We start from the raw sequence: 14,191 nt of genomic DNA, 5'->3' as shown, positions 1-14,191 counted from the left end.
GAGCGCATTCACATCACACTCTCTGACAGAGGGTCTGGGAGCTCCACCCCAGCCATCGATGGCACCCGCACACTAGACTTCCACCAGTCACGCCTTATGACTGTCGTGCCAGGTGTCTGTACTTTCACACTCCACGCTCCACCACAAGCACCAGGCACTGGCGATTCCTTCTTTATGGCAGAGGACTGTTGCCCCACCTCCTGCAAGTGCGCAGGAAACATAAATAAAGTGGTCAGCATTATTTTCCTTTATTTATGACCTTAAAGGCATGCACCTCCGGTTCAGCCCGAGTGCTAGGGTGGGGCCATTCTTGCTGATTGGCAACAGGGATCACAATTCGCCTAAAGCTTAAGTGCGCATGTCGGATTGGCTGCTGACTTGTGAAGGCCAGCTCGACATGCGCACTTTAGACTGCACCGATCTGAGCTGTTTTAAATAGCAGGGTGGATTGCAAAAACAGACGACCAGTCTCAAAAGGAGAAGTGGGTTAGCCCGCTCCCACCAATCCTGGTGCTGCTCTCATGCTGATTACTATTATAAACAGCATGAGAGCAGCTGCAGGATTGGTTGTTGTAAGGAAAGTTAACCACCTCTACTGACTGGATCAGGCTCCAGCTATTGGCACCTCTATGAACACTGACTGGCGCAGCATAGCAGCTGAAGAGAAGAGCAAACAGCAGAGGTGCTGAAAAGTGCTTGAACTGTGCACATTAGCCACGCACACTCTGTTGGAAGGCTTCAGAATACAGGCCAGCTTGAGCTTCTCTCACCAGGTAGTGTGCAACCTGAGGCGCCTAAAACCTACTCATATTACTAAAGGGTTTATATGTTTATGCGTTCTTGTTTGTTTCCGTGACTGCCAAGCCTGCTCTAATCGCAAGATTGCCCTAACAACGATCATTTTATTATGGAACTAATCACATGTGTTTACTATGGAGCAAGCACAGGCACAGAGTAAAACGTGCACGGAAAACACAGACTCGGACAAGAGCTCGCATCCTATGAAATATTACATTGCAAAGAAGAGAAACCCATATAGCGGTTTCCACTTGTGTTCTGTTCCCTCCCCCACCAATGTTGCCTCGTGTCTTCAGTCTTTATATTAATAGCGTCTGACATGTAGACACGCTTTGCCCTTCATAAACATGATTCCTAAAATGCTTTAAGTTGAGAGCTGCTATTATTCTCTCTGGTGCCATTAGTCGTGAGGCACGTGCTCTTCATTGTTTGTACACAATCCAGAACATCTTGCAGGTGTGCTGGTTTCCGTAGAATTGCTCGCTTTATTACGTGGACCTTTTCATTAAAAGAGCTCCGTAGCTGTGGGCATCTTGTCCCAACAAAGGGTTTTTGTCACAGGACTCCGCGGTGCTGTGCAAATGCCCAGGGCTGAGAAACATAGCTTGTGCGCGCGTTATGAGTGACCTGATTCACCCAGAATATTTAAATGCATTATTTGCCCCAACAGTATTTTAATATGCATTGTTTTAAACCATCCTTTGCTGATGTCCTGGAACATGGATTGACAATTAGTTTATGCGTCGCCACATTCACAACCCCACACTTGTACGCACACATGACACACAGGCAGCACGCACACAGAATCAAGCAATAGATGAGAAAGGGCGCCTACAGGACCAGACACCCACGCACAGGAACAGTTACACAGTGGCTGACCTCTGTCCACCACCTCAATAGCGCCTGATAAGCAGAAAGAAAATTGACCAGCCTATTTTGTGCAGGGATTCCAATGTCCACCAACCATGAGAAACTCAGAGCTCTTGTTCCCCCTTATGGGTGATCCTTGGCAGGAAAGCCCTGCCACAGGACAACGTTTGTCTCTGCAATGGTTGGAGCCAACATAATATTGCTACAAAAACAGAATGTACAGGTGCTCAGGAAATGTTCTGATGGATCTGGGTGTAGGACGTTATTTCCAGGTAGCGCTGTGTACCTAGGTGGGTCACAGCTATGACAAAACAGGTGAACTGCCATATGTAATGATGTGCGCAGGGTCTCTGGCTTGACAGCACTATAGAGGTATATATTGGTTTCCCATCCTCAACCTAGACCCATCTACTTAACCGCCTGAATTAGTATTGTCCTTATTTTCAGAAGTTTGGCAGTTCAGTTAAACATGATTTCCTTTTTATTGCTTAAAATTGACATATTTAATTCAAACCCATAACAACGTAACCTTAACATACAAGCAACTGCAAAATACATTTTGCTTGAAATGCATATTTCGGTATACCTGATACTGCATGAAAACAATATATTAAACTGTAATCCTTATGCATAATTAGATCATAGCACTGGCCGCACATGGAGTTGTGTGCCATCCATCTAAGGAGCTATATAAATAAAACAGCATTCAGCTTATTCAGATCAGTTACTATCCTTTTTCCACGCCCTGAGAATGCCACAAATAAAAGAGGCAGAAAGACAGTGCAGAAAAGTAGCCAGAAATCAGGCTCCCACATTACAACTACATCTCAGAGTGGGAAACGAGTGGCAACCGTGACGATCCTGAAGGTAGATAGTTACCAAAGGAACTACTCTATCACTTCGAAATGCTCCCAAGCTCCTGAACGAGGGTGACGCACATCCTCTCTGAGGTTCACAACCCTAAGTAACACTTTTTCTCCCAGCCTCTTTTGTTATGAAAAAGGCGCCGGGACTCCTCCGTTTATTGCAAAGTGGTATTTTATTGACCACATACCAAAAGGAACTCAACGCGTTTCAGCTACTACAGCGTAGCCTTGGTCATGATAGCAAGTGCCATCTTTGGGTTGCTTTTAAACGCCACTTGTTGCTACAAACAATAAACATAGAGAAAATACGTACACCTACATATGTACATAGAGATTGTAATTTGTACTTAAAATAATGACCAAGGTTATCAACAATAATAATCAATGCAGTGACTTTTCCATGGGACGGGTTGCTTCTTAAATCTACTTGTCCTGTAAAAAAATCTACTTTTCCCTTTGGTGACATGTAGTGTAATGTCAAATTATGGCAGCAATCTCATTATGTAAGGTGCAGCTTTGTGACTTTGTTTAAGAATGGAGTCCCTAATTAGGCCTGGCATTAACAAAGACATTTTGTTTATATTAAACTTCTATTTCTATCTATATCTATGCTGGCTTTACTGAGAGTGATCGCAATCTGCTCTTCCACACAGGGCATATTGGCACACAAAGTTGTTTTGTTCAGTGCCAGGAACTACTATGGCAATCACTGGCGTAACTAAACCGGAAGCCCCGCATCCCCACCCAGACTCACTCAGGGTAGGTGATGTTCTGAGAAGGCCTCCTGGAGGGGGGCTGCGGGGCCTTTGTTATGCCACTGGTTGGCAGTGTGTATTTTGAGACCAAACACTTTTTGTTTCTTTTTGCCAGTGTTTGTTACAACGGTGAGGGCCTGGCAGCTCCCACAACAATAAAGTGTGCCAAAAGCCATGTCAAAACAAGACACGCATTGACGAAACCAAAATACTCACAAAAAACTTTGGGTCGGTTGGCTTTGCCAATGCTTGTTTATTTTCATGTTTGCCGTAATCTTGTTGAAAATGATTACACTGATTGTCCATTAAGAATATTTTTTGCAAATTCTAGCATGCATCAACACATTTTGCTAAATGACGCGGCAAAAAAATAGCACCTTAAATTTCATAGTAACGAAACATTTAGGGCCAGATGTAGCAAAGACTTTGCGAGTCGCAAACAGCGGAAATCGTCGTTTGCGAGTCGCAAATGCGTCTTTGCTATGTAGAAATCCATTTTGCGAGTCGGAACCGACTCACAAAATGCATTTCCGAGTCGCAAATAGGAAGGAGTGTTCCCTTCCTATTTGCGAGTTGCAATGGTATGCAATTCCATTTGCGACCGACTCGCAGTTACCATCCACTTGAAGTGGATGGTAACCCACTCGCAAACGGGAAGGGGTCCACATGGGACCCCTTCCCCTTTGTGACTGGACCAAAAAATAATTTTTCAGAGCAGGCAGTGGTCCAATGGACCACTGCCTGCTCTGAAAAATACCGAAACAAAAGGTTTCGGTTTATTTTTCAAAGTGCAGCTCGTTTTCCTTGAAGGAAAACGGGTTGCACTTTGAAAAAAAAAAACTTCTTTATTTAAAAGCAGTCACGGACATGGAGGTCTGCTGTTCCCAGCAGGCCTCCATCCCCATGAGTGCCCTGAGTCGCTATGGGGTCGCAAATTGCGACCCACCTCATTAATATTAATGAGGTGGGTCTTTGCAACCCCATAGCGACTCGCAGAAGGTGTCTGAGACACCTTTCTGCATCCCAAATTGCGACTTGCAATTTGCGAGTCGCAGGGACTCGCAAATTGCAAGTCGCAATTTGGGACTTTCCTTCAGCTGGCCCTTATTTTCCTACTTGCATTTTTTCTGAACATTTTATTTTGAAAGCAAAGATTCATCACTTTTGCTTACAAGCTTCTGCAAACATCTGCATCTAATCAGAGAGCATTCTGGGAGCATTATACTTAGCCTCATATTGTTAAACTTTTCAAAAGTGTGTGCACTTTTTTTTTGTTGCTGGAACCACTGTCAGTAGTGCAGTGTGACCTTAAAATGTTTATTTACAGCGCGTTAATGAACCATAAATACATGTTCGAACAGCATTAACACACGAACACACATATTACCTCATCTGCAGACAATTCCCTTCTCTGTAAACCGGCAGCCAAAGTGTTTGTGCTAGAGAGGGTTGGGCCTACTTGTCCCAAGGACTAAATAAACAGGAAAACTTGTTGCCCTTGACCCCAAACACTATGTCCTGGGCATTGGGCAATAGGAATTCCACATCCCTGCCATATATTCATGGCAATAGTAGTCTTAAAGATAAAGTGCTCAATGAATACCAATATCACATATTTTTAATTCATAAATAAATGACGCCTTAGTGGGCAATATGAGTTAATCAAAATAAAAAAAATACATTAGAATCTACTTTTCACATTGTACGCAGAAAGACAACAAACATTAATAAAAAAAAGAAAAGAATAAGGCCCCCATTATGTCCCTGGCAGTCACCAGACCGCCAGGGTTACGGTCTGACCACTGCCAAAGACATTACGACTGTGGCGGAGCCGCCACGGTCGGACCTCCGACACCAACAGGTTGCCGCCGTCGGACAGCCTGGCGGTCTCTGCGCAGTAATCCACTTCAAGCAGCGCTGCCCTGGGGATTACGAGTCCCTATTCCGCCGGCCTTTCCATGGCCGTAGCCCTGTGCAGTGCAGGGGCCCCCATGGACAGCCCCGTCGTGCTTCCCACTGCCTGAATTAAGGGCAGTGGAAAGCGCGATGGGTGCTGCTGCACCCGCCTCACTGTCACATTGGTGCCGGCTCCATTCGGAACTGGCGTCAATGTTAAGGCCCTGTTCACCACAGGGGCGGCTAGCGGAAACGTTGTTTCTGCCCGCCGGCCCTGCAGTGAACTCTTTATAGGGCTGCGGTGTTCAGGCTGCACAAACTGCCTGATGGCGGAACCGCCTGCCAAACTCATAATGAGGGCCTAAATGTTCATGATCATAATATATGCTGCAGTTGATCCACATTAGTTGCCTTGCTTATTATCATGCTGTCACCTGCACAGTTTATTCATAATACATAGTCCTCTAAGGTCTCTGTACAACTGAAAACAAAAATTACCACACATCATATCACAAATCCAAAACCAAAAGGATAATTAAGGAAAATTAGGAAAATTAAATTCCTGTAACATATCATAGTCAGAAGAGGTCATGCATTTCCCCATCCGTATTCAGACCCTGCGGTTCCTGTGTGTCACATTTGAGGATGTATCTGCTCTTCAGTATCCTCAATGCTTTCTCCACGTCTCCTACCTGCTTATTATAAGGTACACTATCTATGACACTGTAGATGGGAAGTTTACAGTTTTGTTGGTGCATCTGCCTGAAGTACCACATGACATTATATGTGGTATCTTGATTGTCAGTAGATCCTTCTTGCACCATTGGGGGAAACATTTTTTTTACCCCGCAGTCAGGACAACGATCTGTCTTTACAATCGAGTCACTACCACAACTGTGAGGTTATCATGCATTACTTTACCATGCAATTTGTTACAAGGACTTACTTTGGGGGGGGGTACTGTTGCACTGGTGTTGGATTTTTAAGTCCAAAACCTTCCTTACTGTTGCGTAGACTGGAGCTGGAATAGTGATTTATACTATTCTAAAATCCAACGCCGCCCCCAATTCATTACTTTGCCTTGTGTGGTAAAGTAATCCATGGCAATGTCGCAGTCGTAGTAGTGACTCTGATGTAAAGGCATGCGGGGTAAATGTAAGTGGGGTTCCGTCATACAAATGAACCAATGTCACCATCCATCACGTGATGACTACTGCTGTCCTCTTCTTCTAAATAAAGAACAGTGCCAATCATGTAAGTGAGCAGACAATGTTCCCAGAGGTTTTCCCTCACTGGACTGAGCCAAGGACATTTCAACTGTCCCAGGCTATCGCTTTAAAACGTATCAATTAGCCTGTTCGAATAATCTGTGAGAATGCCTACAAACCCAATATATTACTACCATGAGAGAAACTCTGAAGGTATTCTGCAGTAAAATGCATCTTCCTACTCATTCCCTATTGGTTCATATCCTGGGAACCTAGTACCCATGTAAAGTGAGTGAACATCTTTGTTAGGAGTCCTATTAAAGGAGGTGTAGATTTATATATACAGGAGACCCTTTCCCCCACCTTTATGAAGCAAATCTATGCTGAATTTTACTTAAAGCTGTAATCAGTTCTCTGTACTTAATATGGTTATGCTTGCTATGTAGATTGCCTAATGATTCTTTATATAGAGCTTTGAAATGATGACCCTTGTCTGTCATTCTTACAAGAATGTATGTCACCTGATACTGAGCTTGGTCTCATAAATGTGGTCGGGAAGCACTAAAGTCTGTATCAGGACTACACCGCTCCCAGTCCATGCCATTGGCATTCACAATGAGTAAATCTTAGTATAAGTTTGCACGCTGACAGTTCTGGTAGAAAAGGAGATGGTTTAGGGAGCAGTAGACAAAGAAAGAGAAGGTTAAGGCAAAGCAAAAGTTAGCATTGTCAAAGGAAGGAGAGGAAGGAAATACTAAGGAAATGGCAAAGGAGTTTCTTTTTGAGAACTATAGGGAGGAGCCTACATACATGTTCTACAGTCTCCGTCAGATCTTTTCCACTTTTACGAACACTCTTCCAAAGCTTAGAAATTCCAATAAATGGTACACTCAGATGGAGCAGATTGTGACAATTTCTAAAGTTTTGTGCAAAGACTAGATGTGCTAGTTGAGGTAGCAGTCCCAAAGGATCCGTGGGCAGAGTGTAAAAGGGCAGTTGATTGGCCTACAAAGGAACCGCCTTGGGTGGCAGGGACAAATGCCACTTCACTCATTGAAAAAACCAAGTGTAATGAAGTCATGAACACCTGAAGACAAAGGTTCCCAAAAAGGATATGAATTGGCCCAAGATTTTCCAAACCCTTCAGGAGCCAAAGGAATCAGTGCATGCTTATTTCAAAAGGTTGCTACAGGTATATAGAACATAGAGAAATGAATTACCCATTAGGAGAAAACATGTGAGTATTTCTCACATCCTTTGTGTATAGGTTAAGGCCAGAGATCACCAATCAGATCACACAAGGCATCCTTTGTTGTCAAAGAAAGCCTGTTGACGAAATCTTCAGATATGCAAACTATTGCAGTGGTATGTTAGAGGTAAAGCGAAAAGGGCTGAAAGCAAAGTTTATGATAGCCCAAACACAGCAGAGTGGAAGACTCAAAGGGCTTAAAGTTCCATTTCAGGGCCCCAAGTTATGCAAGGAATCTCCTTGAACTACAATGGGAGTGTCCCAGGATTAGGGAGAGGTCAAGGAAATAAGACAGGGACAAACATAGGTGCTGTAAAGAAGGTTACACAGCCTCACATTTGCAATGGGTAGGACATTGGAAGGGGAACGCTATTACAATCCAGACCGAATTGAGACGGATATCAAGGGGATAGGTTCGGCAGGTCAGGGAGAGCTTCCTTCGATATCTAAATCCCCTATGGCTGGCCCAAAGGTTCCAAAATCAGGAGTTCTGCCAATCTCCTTTAACCCGATGCAGATGCACTATCCTCAGGGAAACCCCAGTGTACCCCTAAATTCAATATATTACAAGGAAACCCAGTTCCTACGATGTTTGAGACCTCCATGTATCTCAATCAGGGTCAATGATAATGGCTGAGGGAGGCCAGTTCTGGAAGTGGACCAGAGTAGATGACACCTGGATGGAGAGGTCAACGGACACCCTGTATCTTTCCTAATAGACACAGGAGCCACTCGCTCAACAATTAGAACAGTTGAGGCCTCTGACCTATACCTCTTGGGAAAAGAAGTTCAAGTTGAAGGCATTACGAACCAGCAGTGCACCAATCCAATTACAGCCCCTGTACGGGTAAAAAAAGGAGACACCAGCAAACAGCATCAGTTTATAATTTGTAACTCCAGTCCTGTAAACTTGTCAGGACAAGATATTCTTTGCATACTCAACTGCATCATCTATTGCACATAGGATGGGGTCAGAAATGAAACACAGGCAGATGACGCTGAGTTTAAGGCAGGAGGGAATCAGTCCCGGAACCTGTTATCGGGTTGTATCCGGTCATTACCACAGAGGATTTGCCATGGGATCTGAGGGAGACAGTCAAGGAGGAAGTCTGCAATTTTACAAGAAGAGAAATTGGGTTGAAATCGGGTTGATTAAAGATGCCAAACCCCTTAGGATCTCCCTCTGACCTTATGCTGTTTTCCCACAGACTCAACCTTGTGAAATTATTTTAGAGGTTATAGCAGGAATCACCCCCATCCTTGAGAGCATGATAAAACAAGGCTTTCTGAACGAACTTATCAGGAGACCATGGACCTGCATAATCATGGCCTTACAAAAAGCAAACAAAAAGTGTAGGATTATAAAAAAGACCTCCGAAGAGTTAACCAGATTGTTGCTCCATGCTATCTTGTGGTACTGAGCCCAGCAGTGATTCTGTTCCAAATTCCCCCAGAAGCTGAGTGGTTCATGGTCATTGACCTTTGTCAAGCATTCTTCTTGGTCCAGTTACATAAAGGAAGCCAGGTCCTTTCACATTCCGGTTCCAAGCAAAGACCCTGGTGTGGTGTCATGCCCCACGAGGGTATACTGATAGCCCATCCTATTTTATTCAGAGTTTTACAAAGAACTTAGAGTCTCAGCAGTTACCATGCAGTTCAACATTAATTTGATACATTGATGATCTGCCGGTCGCTTTTATGACCAAGGGAGCCTGCAAACAAGACAAAATTGCCTTAATCAACTATTTGCCTGAAAATGGTCATATGGTCTCACATGAAAATTTACATTTTTTATTGTCAGTAAGAAGTCATGTATTTGGGACATCAGATAGAGAAGGGAGCGAGGAGCGTGTCCCCCAAGGACTTAGAGACAGTCCTCAAGATGAAGTTCCCAACCACCCAGAGACAGGTAAGGATGTTTCTGGGCATGGTGGCTACTGCCAACAGAGGATCCCAAACTTTTCTTTGTGGCAAAGCCTTGGATAAGGCGGATGCACACTGATGGCAGTAATCCGGTAACAAGGGATAACAAAAGCATGGAAGCCTTCCAGGAGCTCAAAAATCTGCTTTGTAGCACACCTGCTCTCGGAATGCCAGACTATATGAAAGATTTTGTGCTCTTTTGCAACAAAAAGATGGGTGTGCCTTGTCTCTACTGACACAAGCCCAAGGTGAGACTCAGCATCCCATCAGCTATTTTTCGGCTATGCTTCATCCAGTGGCTGCAGCGTTGCCTGGTTGTCTCAAAGAGGTTCCAGCAGTGGGTCTTAGTATTCATTAAACTGAGGGAATAGTTATTGGTTACCCCTTAATCGTAATAGTACCCCACTCCATCAAACTTCTCATGACACGCACTAGAATGCAACTCCTTAGAAATAGCCGCCTAACCCGTTGTGAGAGAATCATTTTGGCGGTGGAGAACGTTTCCATCCGGCAATGCAACACACTAAACCCTACTTTTTTGTTGCCAACCCCAGAAGGGGATGACAAGAGTGAATTCAACAATGACTGCGTCAGTGTCAATAATTTGTGCACAAAACCAAGAACTGACATACTGGATGTCCCTCTTCCTGAATCTGATAATGCTCTTTTTATTGATGGCTCCTGTCTGTGGGACTGACTAAACATTTTGTGAGCTGCTTATGCTGTTCGTACATTGAGTGGAGTTGAAGAAGCATATTACTTGTGCAATGTAGCCTACTCACAAGTGTCTGAACTAATTGCCCTTACCAGAGCCTGCTGTACCTCAGAAGGCTTGTGAGTCACTATTTACAATGACAGCCAGTATAGGTTTGGAGTTGTGCATGATTTCGGGCAGTTATGGTCACAACGAGGATATCTGACATCAGCTGATACAACATCCACAATGGATTGTATGTGTGAAACATTTTAGTTGCTGTTCAATAGCCCACAGAGATCTCTATGGCGAATTGTGCTGCCCACAACAGCAGTAATGACTTTGTCAACAGAGACAATCGTTGCGCAGATGAAAACGCCCAACACTGCGCTCTTGAGTCCAGCATCTTCCATTTGGCCGAATCATGTAATGCAGAAAGAGAGAGCCTCTATCCAACATGCCACTTAATACTGTGCACCCCTTTAATGAGCTACAGGTATTACAGCTTGCTACCCCACAGTTAGAAAAGACCAAATGGGAGAAGATGGGATGTGTAATAGATGCCAGTGACATTTAGGTATCAGGAGAAGGAAAACCTATTCTCCCTGATTCCCTCCTGCCTGCAGTGGTGCAACGCATGCATTGTCTGACTCAAGTGGGCCGCGATGGGATGATGTCCACCTTCCGATCTTATTGGTATAATCCCCATTTTAGATCAATGGCAAATAATTTTTGTCAGAGGAACATCATATGCCAAAAACAGAAGATGGGAAAGAGAGTTGCCGTGGTCATGAGTCATATTGAAAAGTCTGATGGCCTCTTCACCAACTCCAAATTGACTTTGTGGAGATGCCCTGATGTAACCAATTGAAGTATCTCCTCGTCATGTGTACCTATTCTCATGATGGGTCGAGGTACATCCCATCAGGAGATGAGACAGCTTAACAGTCTAAGTTATTGCTGCTGGAATTGATACCACAATTCGGGATGCCAGTTCATCTTGAATTGGATCAAGGAAACCACTTTAAGAGCTAAATAACAGTTATTGTGTATAGTTTTAGGGACTGACCAGAGATTTCACTGTAGTGACCGACCCAAAGTATCAGGTGTTGTTGAAAGACCGAACAGAACGATCAAAGCTAAACTAGCTAAAGCTTGTGCTGCCATATCACTAAAATGGTCCGATGCTCTTCCTTTAATGCTCTTGAGCATCCAAAGTACCCCTGTAAAAGAAATGGATTGTCACTACATGAGGTGTTGATGGGGAGAGCCATACAAATACCCTCTGTTCCGACAGCTGCCGTGGGGAATATCAGAGATGACCTGGTCCTCGAGTACTGCAATGGGTTGTCTGATATGGTGTGTTCTAGCTCTCAGCAGGGCGATGCTGCTACTCCAGATGTATGAGGGTCACAAAGGCATGACCTGAACCTTGGCCACTGGATCCACATTAAGAAGCATGTCTGAAGTCCTATTTGGAGGGAACACTGTGGAGGACCCTACCAGTTGATCCTGGTTACTGACACTGTTGTTAAGTGCGCTGGTCTGCTGGACTGGATTTATGGTTCACATACCAAAATGACTAGGCATGTAGAGGAAGAAGCAGAGCCAATATCCACTGATTCCTCGAGTTGCCCCTGGTTTGAGGTGTCTGAAATGTCAGAAGAAGAGGCTGAGAGTCCACGGTCTCCTCTGGAAGACATCACACAGATCAAGAGGACGACAAAAGTGTTGCCATCCCACTGGGTTGACAATTTGCATCCATAGCAATAGTGGATATCCATGGAAGGCTAAAGCTAACCTGATCTAGCGAATATCACAAAGAGCAGGCGTAGGGACAGGGCAAGGGAGTCTGCCACATCAGAGTCAGAGATTTCAAGCAACTCCAAGGCTCGAGGCACAACTGATGACGGCTATTAAAAAGAGAGTACTGACACCTATGAAAAGAACAGTTAGGGAAGATAGTGAATTAGACAAAAATAGGACAGGTTGACCAAGCTGACACTGTGGATGAAAGCCTAAACTCAACCTATACCAAGGGACCCAATTGAGAAAGAAAGATAAATCATAAGTATTCAGGACCAGACTGGACTTCATTACAAAAATCAAGTTTGACTCTGATGACAACATTGACAAGCCTGCCTGAACAAAGAGACCACAACAGAAGCCTATTCATGCTTACTATTGACAAGAGATGAGAGGACGGAGAGAGAGTTAGAGTAACGGTCACACAACCATAGATCCTTTAGACCTCTGATTAATCGCAGACTAAACATCCTGGTAGCTTTCGAGATAGGGTAGCGATGAGAGGATAATACCTAGGCAACTAGAAGCTCCACTAACAACTTCTTTGATCTGATTAGATCTGATTAGATTAACATGGTGCAGCAACATTGCAAAATGTTATTTGTAAGTTTGGCAATTGTTTTTTCTCTCCCCATGCTTGGATGGCTGTTGGATATCTATTTGTTAGAGGTAGGGGGAATATCCCTCACATGTCAATAATTTCTATCTTCGAACCTTTAGCTAGACATTACCCTCCCAAGTAAAGTGTCTTACCTTACCTGGCATAGGAGTGTGTATAGTTATAATGTATATTATCAAATGCTAGCGGAATATATGAAGGTTATGGAGATGTAGTACTGCTATGTCTGCTACAGTGGTCCAGGCTCTGGAGCAGAGGGGGCGACCTACTTCCACATACTACTCTCTTACTGGTTTTCCTGTTCATTGATCTCAAATCTCTTCAATCGCCAGGACTCTATTAAACTGTTTTATTATGATCTTGACAATCCACTACATGATGTATCAATGGTCCACAGCAAAAATTTGTAATTGTGGGCTACTAAACATGTTTCTTACAGTTATCAAAGGTTTAAGCCAAGGGATCAGGGTGAGTATATAAATAAATTAATTTCATCGTTGACTAACAGGAGCACTACTAACCAATGCATGTATGAGGTAACCTTTAAAAAGAACCAAGATGAGAAGGTATTCATAGATGAACTGAATGAGAGAATAAGGAGAGATGAAGAAAGAGAAGGAAAGACCAGTGCTGAACATGTCATTGGAGAAGGCAAAGACACTTTGAAGGAACTACCCCCTAGATTGAGTGTGGAGGTTACCGAGAAGGGATCTTTATGTTTTATACAACAGCCAGAGGGAAACGAAACTGTTGAGAAACTAGGATGGAGTGAATGCGAACGTAGCTAGTTGGTGAGAGAAAAGAGCTTCTCAAATTGAGATACTAGTATAAAAGTGATCTATTATGTATGTAGTAAGTCATCTTATTTCCAGATACTACATAATTGGATAGGTAGTTGTTATACAACCTTAGTTTTCCCCAGAACATATCATACTAACGAGTTAGACTTTCCACTTGAATGATATATAAGGAGGAGAAGTAAGTGTAGCTTTCAGCAGATCCTTAGTGAACATCTTTGGTTTACTCATCCCATCTTTAGGAGTGGCTCTGAAGGACATGAAGATTAGAAAATTGTCTACCTTAGTAGATCAGCTTGTCGCTAGTACAGCAAGTGCTTTTGCAGTAATAAACAAGGAGTTGTTTGCAATGAGAGCTATGATCAAGCAAAATCACCTTGTGCTGAACTTTCACCTCGCAAAGGAAGGTGGAGTTTGCAAAGTCATTAATGCTCTGGAATGCTGTGCATATATTCCTTGCGTAGATAAGCAGTTTGACAACCACATGACATTACTAACATCATGAACATAATGCGTGAGCTAACTGAGCTGGAATAATCATGCCCCTAGGAAGGTTTAGGATCTATATTCAGATCCACTAGAAAGGGATTTACTAAGACCCAGTTTGCTTACATTGCTTGGCGTTGTATGTGTGTTGGTTTCCTTAAAGTTCTGTAAAGGAATTTCTTCACACAATTGTAAGGATGGTGGTTATATAAGCTGTCAGCAGT

The sequence above is a fragment of the Pleurodeles waltl genome, chromosome 6, assembly GCF_031143425.1.
Source record: "Pleurodeles waltl isolate 20211129_DDA chromosome 6, aPleWal1.hap1.20221129, whole genome shotgun sequence".
Lineage (NCBI taxonomy): Eukaryota > Metazoa > Chordata > Amphibia > Caudata > Salamandridae > Pleurodeles > Pleurodeles waltl.
The sequence above is the reverse complement of the archived record's forward strand: the minus strand, read 5'-3'. Positions refer to the sequence as shown.